The 13,255-nt window shown below is 41.7% G+C and overlaps 1 long non-coding RNA gene across 1 annotated transcript; it reads right to left on the minus strand.

Annotated features, from left to right (window-relative positions):
* Positions 1 to 11,432: 11,432 nt before the first annotated feature.
* Positions 11,433 to 12,258, minus strand: LOC135257986 (uncharacterized). The gene is made up of 4 exons (XR_010330839.1): positions 12,155 to 12,258; positions 11,997 to 12,052; positions 11,821 to 11,886; positions 11,433 to 11,605 (listed from the first exon to the last, which is right to left on the minus strand). It is a non-coding gene; the product is annotated as an uncharacterized LOC135257986 (long non-coding RNA).
* Positions 12,259 to 13,255: the final 997 nt, after the last annotated feature.

Consider the following 13,255-nt stretch of genomic DNA (forward strand, 5'->3'; position numbering starts at 1 on the left):
TTGTGTTTCATTATTACTACCCATATAGTTAATCTTTCTTATATAAAGGGAGTCTAATCTTTATTACACCTGACCTTTATTTTTACTTTTTCTGTGCAAATTATGCTTGCTGCTCATTTCATAGATCTCTGAGACATTTGAAAAAGAATGAATGATGGTTTGAACTTAGTTGCGTATGAGCCACTAATAAAGGAGAATGAATATTCATCCATGGTATGATCCTAATAGTCCGTTTGCTACGATGACTATAAATCTCTGCAGAGTATATCACAGCCGGGATTGCTGGCAAAATCCTTCCGTCTTTGAGGCTTTTAACCTCTTCCTACCAAATGCCCCTCTAGTGGTAACTCAGTTATTACAGAAATTATAAGATTATATTTTTCATTCATGTAAAAGCATATTATGCAGGATTTTATCTTTAAAATATATAAAATAATTCTGCTCAGTCATATCTATGATGCACTGGCAGTTTCTGTCTTTGCGCACATTTGTCGAATCCATGCTCTGTCTGTATTTCTGCTAAAAATGTGTTCAGGATGTTTCTGGGCTAGATGCTCTTCTGTGTGGGGAGGGGTGGGTATGGCTACAGAGACCATGGGGTGGGATCAGGTTTCACCAAAACATCTGTAGCTACTGCAATGGTGTGTGTGAAGAAGCACAAGTACAGCAATGCAAAATGATAAGCTGAATCAAAAACCAGTGCCAGCCTTGGAATTGTTTTTCCTTGATGGGAACAGCTGAAGTGATGAAAAGCGATGTGAAGTTGGCGTGTTTTCTGTTGGGCGTGTTTTCTGTTGGACCTGTAAGTGACGTTACCTCTAGCTATCCAACTAGGTACATTAGGTCGCTACATGACTGAAGTCAGGTACTAGGGGTGAGCAGGCAGGCTTGAAGTTGGAGGAGGAGACTTCTTTATCGGTAAACACAGGGCCACACACAGCAAGACTGAAAAATCTGCCATGGTATGCCTTTAATAATATGTAATAAAAACGTCAATATTTCCATTAAATATTCTTAAGAGACAACCATTATTTCTGGAAAAGCGGTTGATAAGTCAAAAATGTGACATTATAACATTGGTAATGACATTTTAAACTTGCTCAATTGCCGTATATTTATTGCTGTAAACAGTTCGCTTGTAAACTGTTCCTCCTGATTGTATTTCATAATACAAATACAATTTCATAATAAGACTTCACACACAACTCAGCTAACTGCCACCTGCAAAAGTTATCTGATGATTCTGCAATCGTCGGCCTCATCACAGATGGGGACGACAGGGAGTACAGAGATCTGACCCAGGGCTTTGTGGATTGGTGCCAGCTGAACCGCCTCCAGCTCAATGCAGGAAAACCAAGGAGCTGGTGGTGGACTTCCAAAGGTGTAAACACTCTTCTCCTCCCATACCAGTGAACATCCAGGGAATGGACATTGAGATGGTGAAATCCTGCAAGTACCTGGGTGTTCGCCTGAATAATAAACTTTACTGACAATACAAAGGCACTATATAAGAAAGGACAGCGCAGACTCTATCTGCTGAGGAGACTCAGGTCTTTTGGAGTGCGGGGGGCACTCCTGAGGACCTTCTTCGACTCCGTGGTGGCATCAGCCATTTTCTATGGAGTGGTCTGCTGGGGCAGCAGCATCTCGACGGCTGACAGGAAGAGACTTAACAGACTGGTTAGGAAGGCCAGCTCTGTCCTGGGATGCCCCCTCAACCCAGTGGAGGTGGTGGGAGAAAGGAGAATGATGGCTAAGCTATCATCCCTGAGGGAGAACATATCCCACCCCATGCAGGTCGCTGTAACAGCACTGGGCAGCTCCTTCAGTGATAGGCTGCTTCACCCGCGGTGCGTGAAGGAGAGATACCGCAGGTCCTTCCTTCCTGCTGCTGTCAGACTTTACAATCAGCACTGCTCCTAGTAGACCACACACACCACTCATGTGCAACCCACTCACTTGCAATTCACTTATGTGCAATATAAAGTACGTGCAATCCACTCGTGCAATATAAAGTGTACCAAACTGTGCATTGTTTGTATATTGTTGGTATATTGTCTGTATATATTATATCTATTATATTTTTTACTCCCCTTGCTATTGCACTATCCCCTTTGCTGCTGAAACACTGCAAATTTCCCCGCTGTGGGGATAATAAAGTATTATCTTATCTTATTATCTTATAAAACTTTGGTAAGAAAAATTATCATGCATTTAGGCTTTAAGAAAATACACTTCAAAACTTTCAGTTTGGCTGTTGAAGTTAACTAGACATACTTCAGCTTTTCTGTATTTGCGAGTAAATTAGTTGTACTTTTTGATGCTCACTAATTCACCTGCCTGATGGCGTGGTAGCTCTCTAGCTTATATTTTAGACAAAGTGGATTTTAACTTGATTGTGAGGCTCTATGCCAAAGCGTCCTCAATTGGCTTTCTTTTTCTGACTGACAGCAGAAGAGGCCTATCGAAAGTGGCGATCAGAGGTTGGGGTCTGCTTCCAGATCAAGCCACAAGACCGCCTCAATTTCTGAAGCCTTCATGTGGCTAAAGAGTAAACTACAATGCCAGGTTTCAAAAAGAACTTGAAACCCCGCCCACCCTGCTGCCACTCTCTCACTTGTTTGTCCATCATAGTTGATGATGACCATGGCACGTTTCATTGTGTTGGGTTTGGGTGAGTGCACAGATGGCTGAACAGACCAATCTGAGCCCGGAATTCTCTGTGGCACACTGGACAGGTCAGGGAGGATGTAGAGTTCTGAGGTGCAACCACAAGTCTTTCCTTGGCAGATTTACACTGCTACCTCTTCAGCATAGCACAGGAGCTTCTTCTGCTCTCACAGAGGACTGCACCTTCCTGGACTTTTCTTCTCCAGGCAGGTCGGTCCTGAGCTAGGGGTTCCCAGCTTTTCAGGTCAAATCCAGTATCTGGCTAGCTCTCTGCCCACGAGGGTGGTGCGTCTCTCAGGTCTTTTTGATCCAGATGTGTCCATCAAAGTGCACACATTCCAGGCGCCAACAGTGAGTGATATCACTTCGGTCCGTTTTTCGACCGCAGGTATAGGATACCGCCAGCTGCGATAGGCTGACCAGGATGTTTTGAAGCAGACAATATTTAGGATACCTTTTCTAACCCTCTCCTCACTATGGAGGTGAGCAGTGTGATCCTGAATAGGGCTGGTCAGTCGCTCAGGGTGCTGCCGGACTTCACTGCTGCTTCGGTCCAGTGAGGGAACGACTAATATCCTGAGCTGCCTGCATGCAGGTTTGCGGCTACAGCCTTCAGCATATCCATGCCTGCTGCTTCGTTGCTCGCCCATCGCCACAGGACTTGGATAAATGATGGTGGTATGGTGCCATGACTTGCGCAGAGAACTTGGATTTCAGTGAGGGAGATTTGCGACCACTCTCTCTCAACCAGCCCCATCTGTACCCAGTGGCAAGACGTAGTCAAGATGACTGGAGGTGGTCCTGGTTGCAGTGGATGGTCCAGAGACCCTTAGGTGGAAATTCCTCCACCCGGGTGTTCCACAGGCCCTGACTCAGACAAGCTGAGGTTTCCGGGTTAGCTGCTGACTGTACCAACTCACCAGGGATGTAAACCTGGTGTGCACCTACGGTAGCAGCTAGAGGGCCGGCCCAGATGGAACAAGCCAGAAGCACTGCTAGCTGGTCAGACTACAGTCAATGGTGAAAGCCCAAGAAGAAGCCCATGTTCTCTGTGGAAATATAAAGTCAATAAATGTTGCACACAAAAAAACGATGGTTTAAATAGTTAACTCCATCCCTTGTGATGTCCTGGGGCTGGTTTAAAAAAAGTAATTGGTCAAATGTTCTTAAATTTGAGTTAATTTCAGTGGATGAAATGTGGCTCCTCATGTTACCATATGACTATATGAGGGAAATCCCCATCCTGACTGCCTGGTGCATAGAAAAGAGTGCTTCAGTGATAGCTGTGTCATTTGATTCTGCTCAATCTTATTCTCTCCAAATTAATCACTGTCTCCTTCTGTTGCTTGTTAACTAGTCATCTATCTCTCTCGTTAGCTACTGCACCGCTAGCAAAAGTCACAAGCTACCATTAATGTTAACTAAACAATGTTTGACTAATAGTAACTTCATTTAACCTTATGCTCACTCACATAAATTTGAGATAATAACCCAATGTGTATCAGATAGTTAATTTAGTCTATGAGTGTAGGTCATATCAATTGCATTTAGATTTGCTAACGTGCAGACTGGCATGTACCTGGGCCAACTGAGAGATTGTTTTTTCCAGGTAGCTTAAATACCAGGAAAAAACACGTAGCCTAGCTAGCTTTTAGGACAGAAATGACCTGCAAATCAGCAATATTCACCAAGCGCAGACAACGTTTTTACCCCCTCTTCTTGTTTGCATCTACCTGAAACTTGCATGATATCGTTTGTCGTGAACTGACAAACCACAAAGTAAAGGGAATCCATGACTACTGCTAGTTAGCAAAACAAACTATAAACTATATGAGAACACATTTATGACATTTCAGCATGTTAGCTAAGTTTTTGACATAACATTCAAATGTTTACGTGCTTGTGTAACTTTTCTCACCTGAAAATAAAATTTTTTTTTAAATGTTAAAGCCGGTGAATTGGGCAGGAATCAGCCACCTCTTTGGCAAGCCTAAGTTAATGCAGCACCGTGGAGACATGCAGCTTCTGTAAAAGCCCAGAAAAGAGAATGTAGGAAAGCAGAACGCAAATGGCGAAAATCAGGCCTCCACATCCACTACGACATTTATAAAGAAAACCTGCATGACTACAACCTTGTATTAAATAATGCAAGACAATCCTACTTCTCTGATGTGATAAAAAATAACTCTAACAATGCTCAAGTTCTATTTTCAGTTTCTGATAGGCTGATTAATCTTCCAGTGTCAACTCCCCCTGAACATTTATAGCCCAGTAAATGCAATGAGTTCGCTGAGTTTTTCAGAGATAAAATTAAAACAATTAGAAGTTCTATAAATCAGCCAGCACAAAACATATTACCTTTTTATCCAGCTGAAATGACCTCGATAAGAATGTCTAAATTCGAGACCATTGACTTTCATACCCCTGAAAAAATTGTTTCGCAGTTAAGTTTATCTACCCGCTGTCTAGATCATTTGCCTACAGTGTTTCTCAAAGAGTGTTTCAATTATTTATCCAAAGACCTGCTACAAATTGTTAACTGTTCGATTTCATCTGGCCTTTTCCCACAGGGTCTAAAAACGGCAGTTATTAAACCCCTATTAAAAAAGAGCACTCTAGGTTTGTCTGTACTCAATAACTACAGACCAATATCAAACCTACCATTTATAGGTAAGGTCATTGAGAAGGTTGTTTATCAGCAGCTTAGCTGATTCCTTAAGACTAATTATTGCTTTGACATCTTCCAATCTGGATTTCGCCCCAACCACAGTACTAAGACGGCGCTAATTATGGTGACTAACGACATTCGTCTTAACTCTGACTCTGGTAGTACATCGGTTTTGGTTTTATTGGATTTAAGTGCCAGGACCGTGCACAGACATTTTGGGGGGCAGGGGCTCAAGCAAAAAAAAAAAAGGACACTCACCCCACCGACACGCACTATTCCCACCCCGATGTTGCCATACGGCCGCCATCCATAATCACACACTATGTTCATAACATGGGACCTGTTTAAATTCAACTGAATCACATTATTCCATGAAGAAACCACAGATTTGATGTAGTAATGCAAGTCAGTCAGTGTAAGTAATGCAGTCAGTCATGTGTTCAGTTGTTTAGAGCAATTCAGTCACATTAGATCAGTGGTTTCTTTGAGAAAGAAAGTTAGGAAGGATGCAATTTAATGGCATTCAAACAGATCATACCTTTCCTGTATGTACGCTTCCTAAATGTGGCATGGTTCATGCTCTACAGATTGTATCACCCTGTCTACAACAGAAATTCACACACACATCAATCACATAGACCTTAGTCTTCAAGCTTTATTCCAGGAACAGGAATAACAAAACATAAAACACATGCAATAAATAATTTAAATGAATAATTAAAATAAATAAAAATGAATAAATAGGCCTATATAAAGAAAACATCTCTATAAGGTAATAAATGTAAACCTAGCCATATAGCTAAAACACCTGTTTAAACAACAACAAACATTAAAATAAATAAACATTACAAAGAAAAACAATGATAGGCCTAAATAATAGATTTTTCCAGTGTTCCTTCTCAATCAGCAATCACAGGAGCATCCTCCTTGGAGCCATATCTTTGAATATTCTGATAACCTCACTGTGACTCACTTGAATGTCTCGTTCAATGGCTAGCAGAAGAAGGTCAGAGAGCCTGTCTTCTCTGCAGAGGCTTCTGAGTTTGTTCTTTATTATCTTCAACTTGGAGAAGGACCTGTAGGCTCTCGGAACTACACCACGGAGGGAAATAGTTCGGAGCGAAGGTTTATGCGGAATGTCTTCCTCTGTTGCTGTTGGAAACAGGTTATTTTTTAATCAGCCTGTGAATACTATATCTATGTTCTACTATCCCCGCTGATCTTACTCGTTGTATCTGACTCCAAATTAAAAGTTATGTTCCAAATTAGAAATTAGGCTTGATTTAGAATGGAACGCAGTTCGTCTGAAGTTCTACACCGAGGGTCAACGCAGTTTCACCCGGTACGCACCGCGGATACGCCCGTAATGACAATTTAACTAGCTGTTTTCAGACGACGCAGCGGTTGTGAGATTTCCCTCATGGGGAGTATAACCTAATTAGGGTTCAGGGACTCCGAAAGGGCCAATATTGGTCATCCCAGGATCAACTTGGTTCTGCTGACGGTCCCGCCTTAACTGAAAACTTGGTGATCAAACAAGTCCAACGGGCAGTTCCCTAGTCATAATTGGGGGAAACCGACTTAGAGGGCTGTTACAAGAACGAAACATTGACTAAGACCACACAAATCAAGTCATTAACAATTTAATGTCAGGTAGGTTATACACTTAAAATAGTCAATTGTAGTTACCGAATTTAGAAAGTAGTCAAACAATAAAAGTACATAATATCAAAGATAAAGATGAGCATACCTGGCAGCAGTCTACACACAGAAAGAGTCTTGTGTGGGAAGTCTGATTTCAGATTCCCAGAGGGCCCTGTTCCTCTCCTATAAGAACCCAGCGCAGGCGGGTTGATGTCGCCACAAAAGGCTCATAAAATCATAAATTTACTTGGAGGGGGAAGATTGGAATTTGGTTCCTTCCTGAGGGTCAGACAGATGGATTTACTAGGAGGAGTGTCACAAAAGTACAGTTTACTTCCAAAGTTATTAAAAATAGATTTTCTATAGGTTTGCTGGTTTTCAAACCTAAACCAGAGCATCACTCGTGCAGAGACCATAAAAACCATACCAAATATGAATATTTGTTCTTGTGTTTGTCATGAAAACTCTGAAAAACATGAAATAACTGCACAATCTCTTACATGAACCAACTGCCAACTCTCAATGTCTTTCCACAGTGTATCAAGATTGCATAGTGTAGTGTAGCAATGTGTTCAACCCAAATCTGGAATTATTTCCTAACAAAAAGTGTGCTTGAGTACATTTCTCTCCTTATGAAGGTAGAGAGACAAGTTACCCAGTGACACCAGGTGAGGGCACTGTGGCTGTCCCTAAACTGTCCTGAGCAATTTGCCCCATTTCTGTCATGTTATTCTATTACCCGCAATCTGAAACGTCCAGGACGTTGGGTTAATTTCAGAATTGCTTTCCCGTAGAAAAGAGGTGTCAACTGTTAACTGTCGCAAAACCAGATGCCAAGGTTTTACGGGCCACTCTGTCCCGACAGCATCAGACTCTGCACCTGGCGAATTGCTTTACGACAGTCAGAGAGGAAATTCCACTCTATGCCTGTTCCCGTGGGCCTTACAGACCTCTCCACTGTGGCTGTAGACACTGGCAGTGTAGCATAGGTTTTAATCATCTGAACCAGGGTTGGGAATAGGAGCTGACCCCTGTTTTCTTTCAGTGTGGCAAGCATCACCTTCATGCTGTCGTTGGATGGGAATCTGGCGTGGAAGTTCTTTAGCTCTGATTTCAGTTTCTCCTCTTCCTCACCATATAAGTCACACAGTGTGTAGATGGCTTGGTCAGCCTCAGGATTTGTGCTGCTTACCCAGTTGGCAGGAACGGTAAGGGAATAGAAGGACTAGTGCGTCCATCGGGCTCTAACGTTAACGGATATATAACATAAGTAACCGTTGTTTAATTGTGGTTTCATAATTAAAACAGTGGCTACCTGTAGGCTAATATCATTCACCGACGCTGTAACCGGGCTGGGGAAGTTCTATTCAGAATGTTAGAAGATGCGACTGGGACGGACTATCTGATACAGTCCTTCACTAGTTCAGGTCATACCTACAAGATAGAGATTACTTTGTCTCCATTGGCAACTTTGTCTCCCAGAAGGTTAACATGACATGTGGAGTTCCTCAAGGATCAATCCTTGGCCCTCTCTTATTTAATCTCTACATGCTACCCTTCGGAAAACTTTTACGGGACAACAATGTTGCCTACCATAACTATGCTGATGATATACAAATTTATATTGCCATCTCATCCTCTGATTATAGTCAAATTGATTCCCTATGTCATTGTGTCACACTGATAAATAACTGGATGTCCCAGAACTTTCTCCAGCTAAACAAGGACAAAACAGGTAGTTGTTTTTAGTCCCAATAAAAATGAGAGAACTAAGGTTAGTGCCTATCTAAAGCCGCGTTTCCACCGCAGGAACTATACCCCGGAACTAGGAACCTTTTGAGGAACTCAGTGTGTTTCCACCGCAGGAACTATGGTCTAAATTTAGTTCTGGGGGCTTTGTTTTACCCCCCAAAAGGTTCCTGCTCGGGGGGTAGTACTTTCCGAAAGTACAGGAACCTTTTGGGTTGAGCTTGCAACGCTGAACATTTCTGATTGGTCGAGTACTCACGGGATTTTCTTGTGTCTATTTTCAGGCGCCATGTTTGAAAATATGCAGGCGTAAACCAATTTATTTTCATAATAACTTCAAATCAAACTTGTATGTTATGCGGCGCAGTAGCCTACTTTTGGTTATAGCCTGCCAACGTCTTGGAATTATATCGTGTGCTCTTCTGTTCTTTTCTTGCTTTAGTATTCGTTTTATAAAATGCTAAGCATTCGTGCTGGGACAGCATATTACGTACTAAAACATTCAAACGGATTAATTCGGTTGCTGAATATTTTCTTCCAGATTTTCTTAGCCCGTTGTAATTGACTCAAAACGTTTGATACAGTTATGTGAGGTATGCGGTAGTTCTGCGTAATTCATATTGGTGATACAGTAAAAGCAAACTGGAAATCACCTTCCGCACTTTTTGTCAGGGTAAAATAACAGGTTAATTCTAGTAATCGTACCTTTAGCTTTTTCAGACTGCCGTAATTTTACTCTGCCATTCTTCAATTCCACAAAAAGACCAGGAAGACTATGGACTAATTTATGGTGCGTGGTTCGCATCTGGAGGGCACACTTCGCTGCTCGGCTAGCAGTAACTTCGAAGGAAAACAAACGGTGGCTGTACCACTACTAATTTAAATTTTCACGCAAGTCCGAGTTTTCGTTCTATTCTTGTCATTTTGCGATTAGCCTATATAGAATTGACGATGAGAAAGTAATCAAACAGCAAATTGTTTACAACGTGTGCATGTTTTCTGCTGTTGTTGCCAGTTAGCCTATATTGGAAATGTGAATGCATTCTGTCGCTTCGGATGTCAAGACATGAAAGTGAATGTTCGCATAAAAACATAATGAATGTGTTTGAGAGGATATATAAAACAGTTACAATCTGACTATTGGTCTGTTATATCCTATTTGTTGCATAACGGTCCAAGTTCAACTACCAACGACAGTTTTGCTTGACAGCGGCAAAATATGCCCAAACGGCTGCAGAAGAATATTTCAATTCCATGTGATTAAATCGATAAAAATCAATAAATACAAAAGTAACCATATATAGTCATTGTTGGTAACCCGTTGTATATAAGTGGAATAAACCCCTCCGGGCTGTCCCGGTTATTAGAAAATAATTTAGGCTACTTCGGTGGTAGTATGGGGTTACAGAAGAAATCATATGACAGATGGACCAACGACAACGTCGCTTTTTCATACGTCAGTGGGCTAATTTGCCTAATCTTCGCGGGACTTTAGACCCCGGTGGAAACGCAGACAGCCATTGGCTGAAGGAACCTTTTAGTTCCTGGTAAAGTAGTTCCTGGGACTGAAAGTTCTGGGTAATTTTGGTGGAAACGCGGCTTAAAATCTCTATCTCTACAGACTACAAATCAGGTCAGAAACTTGGGTGTTATTTTGGATGCTGATCTACACTTGGAAAACCAGGTTAACTCACTAACCAAGTCAGCATATTACCACCTTAAAAACATAGCAAGGATTAGAGGCCTACTATCCAAACCAGACCTGGGAAAGCTTATCCATTCTGTCATCTCTAGTAGGCTAGATTACTGTAACAGGCTTTATACTGGCCTTTCAAAAAAAAACCCTACGAAAACTAGTGTGTTCAAAATGCAGCTGCAAGGGTACTCACAAAAACAAACAAAAATATGATGACATCACACCAGTTCTCAGATCTTTGCACTGGCTTCCACTGTGCCAGAGAGTTGAATTTAAAATAATTTTATTGGCCTATAAATGGACTGCATTTATATATATATAATACCCTACAAAACCCTAAATGGCTTGGGGCCAAAATATCTCCTAGATCTGCTTATCCCCTATGAACCATCAATAACCCTTAAGTCGTCTGGAAAGGGACTACTAACCGTTTGACCTAAGACAAAACATGGTAAAGCATCATTTAAATATTATGCTTCCTACACCTGGAACAAACTCCCAGAAATACTTAGATACGCCCCAAATGTGGCAACTTTTAAAGCCAGGCTCAAAACTTTCTTGTTTCATAGGGCTTATGAACAATGACTTGCTTCACTAAGAGTAGCCCCACAAAGGTGTACCTGTCTCAACTGTGAGTTGTAGCACCAATATTTTTGTATTCTTTTCGCCATTTCGCCTACAGAGCGGAGTGTTATGGACAAGTCAAGTATACCAATGCAAGTGGAGCAGTGTACTCACTCATTCTTGATCCTGGTGATCAGAGGTGGCTGTGGAGTAAACAATATCCATACGCAATAAGTAATTATTAAAGAAAAACTCTGCTAGATGTTGTATGAATAATTCAAATGATTTAATACAATTTTATGTAAAAAAAAAAAAAAAACACATTCACTGTACATTGATTGCCATTCAAAGGCAAAGAATAAAGGTCTTAAATAAAACAAATACAATACAGACATGATACAGTAGACAACGTAGCCTGTAGGAAGGAGAGAGAGACAGACAGACACACACAGACACACATACATACAAACACCAAGAGATGTGAGACATGATACAGCATCACTAGTAAAAGTTATATAGTTGTATAGATTGTATACTCACCAACAAAAAAGGCTCCCTAGCCCTGTCAATCTCCTGGACAATCATGGATCACAGAACTGAGGGCATCCTTAAAGCTGGAGAGAGAGAAAGAGACAGAGAGGGTGAGAGAGAGAGAGAGACAGAAAGAGAGACAGAGATAAACAGAGAGGGAGAGAGAGAGAAAGAGAGGGAGAGAGAGAGGGGGAGAGAGAGAGACATGATAAATAATAACATAATTGATTACAGTACAGATTCAGATCAGAATATTCTGGGAAACAAAAAACAGAATTGCATAACTATACTCACTCACCAAGTGAAAATGTTGCTTGTGAACACACAAACAGACAGAAAAGATCTCCTCCTCAAACAAGACAGCCTTTAAAATAAAGAGAGGCAGACAGAGAGAGGAAGATGGAAATAATTGAGTGAGTTAAATTATCACAGTGTCTTTAATTTAGAAAAATGTAGAGATAATTGTATACATACTAGAGTGGGAATCTGGAAAAGGCTGCAGGCATTTAAAAAACAGAAGCGAGGGCATCCTGTACATATGGTGGAGAGAAAGTAAACATGATAAATGATTGATCAGATGATCAGTGTATTTAGAGACAAAGTAGTGCTGTATAGATTGATTGTAAACTCACCAATTAAAAAAGATCTGTGTGAACTCTGTAAAATCTTTGTGTGGCAGCGAGTACTCACACAAGCGCATCAATAATAACATTTATAATTTTAAGTTGCCAGACAACGCCACCCTGGAAATTTCACCCAGGGAAATATTTTAAATCTGAACACAAGACACACAGGTTCGTAACCCCTGATTTTTGATCGACTTGTTTATGTATGAATCTTATTAAACTTGCCCCATATTAGACAAACGGTTGTGACTGGCCCGCCATATCTCAGGACGAGAGAAATCCGTTTAATAGCCTGAGTGACCAGACTGATCTGCAGAGTGAAATTAAATGTGTTTTAGGCAATGTATCATCAGAGGCAGAAGAACCACAGTACAATATTTTTAGCTCATCAATGAAAACACAAGAGAGCTAAGCTAACGACAGTGCATAGTTAGCCATGGTGTCTCCCCAACATTGATAATGATAACGCTAGCTTGCGGCCAAACAATGCTAACGTCATTAATAGCTTATAGTTTAGCTTGACAGTGACAGACTAACCACAGGCTGCTGCTTACCACTTCAGCTTCACTATCCTGCTCATTTTGTGACTGTCCCTTGTCTGCCCTTTCGGGTTCATCCTGCTCAGAACTCACTATCAGAGCTGTCTCGCTGTCTGCCTCATCTTGGACCATCACATCTCTGATTTTAAACACCTGTGGCTGGTGCTGACTGCCAGCAGCAGGTACTGCAGGAGCCCCCACAGTCGTTCCAGCAAACATTGAAGTTATTTTGACACATTTTGAGGCATCCTCCGCCAGCTTTCTTATTTTTTTCTCCCGCAATTTCTCAGCACCACTTTTACGCTTTCCTTTCTCCATCGCACACCGCACCGACTACGAGGCTGAGGTGATGTCGACTCGAGTCTCAAGGGCAGAAACGGACAGCGAGGGGTGGGGCCTAGACATGTGACTGGGCCAGCCCAGTGTCAGTATAGAAAATGAACCAATGGGCCACTGATCAGAGGGGGAGTGGGGCCTAGGCATGTGATTGGGCCAGCCCAGTGTCAGTATAGAAAACGAACCAATGGGCCACTGAAATTGGGCCAGGTCAGTGTCAGTATGAACCAAA

Source organism: Anguilla rostrata, chromosome 6, assembly GCF_018555375.3.
Source record: "Anguilla rostrata isolate EN2019 chromosome 6, ASM1855537v3, whole genome shotgun sequence".
Lineage (NCBI taxonomy): Eukaryota > Metazoa > Chordata > Actinopteri > Anguilliformes > Anguillidae > Anguilla > Anguilla rostrata.